This window comes from Colobus angolensis, unplaced genomic scaffold (genome assembly GCF_000951035.1).
Source record: "Colobus angolensis palliatus isolate OR3802 unplaced genomic scaffold, Cang.pa_1.0 Scaffold36, whole genome shotgun sequence".
NCBI lineage: Eukaryota > Metazoa > Chordata > Mammalia > Primates > Cercopithecidae > Colobus > Colobus angolensis.
This window is the reverse complement of record NW_012116932.1, coordinates 4404609-4408596: the sequence shown is the minus strand read 5'-3', so window position 1 is coordinate 4408596 and position 3988 is coordinate 4404609. Positions and strand designations below refer to the sequence as shown.

Here is a 3988-nt window from a genome sequence, read left to right as displayed (position 1 = left end):
TTACGCCATTCTCCTGCCTCAGCCTCCCGAGTAGCTGGGACTACAGGCGCCTGCCACCTCGCCTGGCTAGTTTTTCGTATTTTTTTAGTAGAGACGGGGTTTCACCGCATTAGCCAGGCTGGTCTCGATCTCCTGACCTCCTGATCCGCCCATCTTGGCCTCCCAAAGTGCTGGGATTACAGGCTTGAGCCACTGTGCCTGGCCTATAAATCAGTTTAACCAAAAAAGTGAAAGAAAATTTTTGCTCAGGATTGCTTTGGTGATTTGGCATCTTTTGTGGTTCCATACAAATTTTAGCACTGTTTTTTCTATTTCTGTGAAGAATATCACTGGTAATTTGATAGGGATAGCATTGGATGTGTGAATTTTCTTCTATATAAACAATTATAAAATGCTGATGAAAGAAATTGAAGAAGACACAAAAAATGAAAGGATATTCCATGTTCATGAATCGGAGGAAGAATTCTTATTGTTAAAATGACAATTCTACCCCAAATGATTTACAGATTCAATGCTACCCATATCAAAATACCAGTGATTTTATTCACAGAAAGAGAAAAAACAATGCTAAAATTTGTATGGAACCACAAAAGATGTCAAACGGCCAAAGCAATCCTGAACAAAAACAACAAAGCTGGAAGCATCACACTATCTGACTTTAAAATACACTACAACACTGTATCAGCAAGGTACTGGCTAAAAACAGATGCATAGGCCAATGGAAAAGAATGGAGAACCCAGATATAAAGCCACACATTTACAGCCAACTCATTTTTGACAAAGGCACCAAAAACATACAATGGGAAAAGGACAGTCTCTTCAATAAATGGTGCTGGGAAAACTGAATGTGCAGAAGAATGAAACTAGACCCCTATCTCTTACCATATACTGAAATCAACTCCAGATGGATTGAAAACTTAAATGTAAGACCTGAAATTATAAACCCACTAGAGGGAAACATAAAAGAAACACTTGAGGACAGTTGTGTAGGCAGAGATTTTACAGTTAAGACCTCAAAAGCACCGCCAACAAAAACAAAAACAGATAAATGGAACTATATTAAACTAAAAAGTTTCTGCACAGCAAAGGAAACAATCAACAAACTGAAGGGACAACCCACAGAATGGGAGAAAATATATGTGAACTATCCCTCAGACAAGGAATTAATAACCAAAATACATAACGAGCTCAAACAACTTAATAGGAAAAAAGCAAATACTTACATTTTAAAATGGGCAATAATCCTAGCACTTTGGGATTCTGAAGCAGAGGGATCATTTGTGCCCAGGATTTCAAGGTTATGGTGAACTATCATCATGCCACTGCCCTCAAGCCTGGGCAACAGAGTGAGACCCCATCTCTCAAAAAAAGGGGAGGAAGGCAAAAGATCTGAATAGACATTTCTCAAAAGAAGACATGCAAATGGCCAAGAGGTATAGTTTAAAAATGCTGAGCATCACTAATCATGAGAGACATGCAAATCAAAACTGCAAAGAGGCTGGGCCCAGTGGCTCATGCCTGTAATCCCAGCAGTTTAGGAGGCCGAGGCAGGTGGACCACTTGAGGTTATGAGTTCAAGACCAGTCTGGCCAACAAGGCGAAAGCTGGTCTCTACTAAAAATACAGAAAATACCCGGGCATGGTGGCATGCACCTGTAATCCCAGCTACTAGGGAGGCTGAGGCAGGAGAATCACTTGAATCCAGGAGGCAGAAGTTGCAGTGAGTTGAGATCACACCACTGTACTCCAGCCTCAACAGCAGAGCAAGACTTCGGTTCAAAAAAAAAAAGACCAAAAAAACCCTACAGTGAGATACCATCTCACCACAGTTAAAATGGCTTTTATCAAAAAGAAAGGAGCTTTTTCACACCGGATTTGCCACCAGAACACAGGTGTCATGAAAACTACCCCTAAAAGCAAAAATGGAAAAGGAAAAGACTCATATCAACATTGTTGTCATTGGACATGTAGATTTGGGCAAGTCCACCGCTACTGGTCATCTGATCTACAAACACAGTGGCATCGACAAAAGAACCATTGAAAAATTTGAGAAGGAGGCTGCTGAGATGGAAAAGGGCTCTGTCAAGTATGCCCAGTTCTTGAATAAGCTAAAAGCTGAGCGTGAATGTGGTATCACCCTTGATATCTCCTTGTGGAAATTTGATACAAGCAAGTAATATGTGACTATCATTGATGCCCCAGGACACAGAGACTTCATCAGAAACATGATTAAAGGGATGTCTCAGGCTGATTGTGCTGTCCTGATTGTTACTGCTGATGTTGGTGAATTTGAAACTGGTATCTCCAAGAACTGGCAGACCCAAGAGCATGTCCTTCTGTCTTACACACTGGGTGTGAAACAATTAATTGTTGGTGTTAACAAAATGGATTCCACCGAGCCACCCTACAGCCAGAAGAGATATGAGAAATCATTAAGGAAGTCAGCACTTACATTAAGAAAATTGGCTACACCCCTGACACGGTAGCATTTGTGCCAATTTCTAATTGGAATAGTGACAACATGCTGGAGCTAAGTGATAACATGCCTTATAAGGTTCAAGAGATGGAAAGTCACCCATAAGGATGGCAATGCCAGTGGAACCACGCTGCTTGAGGCTCTGGACTGCATCCTACCACCAACTCATCCAACTGACAAGCCCTCGTGCCTGCCCCTCCAGGACGTCCACAAAATTGGTGGTACTGGTACTGTTCCTGTTGGCCGAGTGGAGACTGGTGTTCTCAAACCCGGTATGGTGGTCACCTTTGCTCCAGTCAATGTTACAACAGAAATAAAATCTGTCAAAATGCACCATGAAGCTTTGAGTGAAGCTCTTCCTGGGCACAATGTGGGCTTCAATGCCAAGAATGTGTCTGTCAAGGATGTTCATCATGGCAACGTTGCTGGTGACAGCAAAAATGACCCACCAATGGAAGCAGCTGGCCTCACTGCTCAGGTGATTATCCTGAACTATCCAGGCCAAGTCAGCGCTGGCTATACCCCTGTGCTGGATTGCCACATGACCCACATTGCATACAAGATTGCTGAGCTGAAGGAAAAGATTGATCGCTGTTCTGGTAAAAAGCCAGAAAATGGCCCTAAATTCTTGAAGTCTGCTGATGCTGCCATCATTGATATGGTTCCTGGCAAGCCCATGTGTGTCAAGAGCTCCTCAGACTAAACACCTCTGGGTCGCTTTGCTGTTTGTAATATGAGACAGACAGTTGCCGTAGGTGTCATCAAAGCAGTGGACAAGAAGGCTGCTGGAACTGGCAAGGTCACCAAGTTGCCCAGAAAGCTCAGAAGGCTAAATGAATATTATCCCTAATACCTGCCACCCGGTCTTAATCAGTGGTGGAAGAAGGGTCTCAGAACTGTTTGTTTCAATTGACCATTTAAGTTTAGCACTAAGAGACTGGTTAAAAGCCGGGCGCGGTGGCTCACGCCTGTAATCCCAGCACTTTGGGAGGCCGAGACGGGCGGATCACGAGGTCAGGAGATGGAGACCATCCTGGCTAACACGGTGAAACCCCATCTCTACTAAAAAAATACAAAAACTAGCCAGGTGTGGTGGCGGGCGCCTGTAGTCCCGGCTACACGGGAGGCTGAGGCAGAAGAATGGCGTAAACCCGGCAGGCGGAGCTTGCAGTGAGTGGAGATCGCGCCACTGCACTCCAGCCTGAGCGACAGAGCGAGACTCTGTCTCAAAAAAAAAAAGACCGGTTAATGATAATAATGCATCATAAAACCTTCAGACAGAAAGGAGAATGTTGTGTGGACCACTTTGATTTTCTTCTTAGTGTGTGGCAGTTTTAAATTATTAGTTTTTAAAATCAGTACTTTTTAATGGAAACAACTTGACCAAAAATCTGTCACAGAATTTTGAGACCCATTAAAAGGTTTAATGAGGGGGGAAAAAAAAAAAGGAAGGACATAACAGATATTGGCATGGATGTGGAGAAAGAGGAGCCCTCATACACTGTTGATGGG

General features: G+C 43.3%; 1 pseudogene; it reads left to right on the top strand.

Moving 5' to 3' along the window:
* The first annotated feature begins 1922 nt into the window (after positions 1 to 1922).
* Positions 1923 to 3313, top strand: LOC105519800 (annotated as a pseudogene).
* Positions 3314 to 3988: the final 675 nt, after the last annotated feature.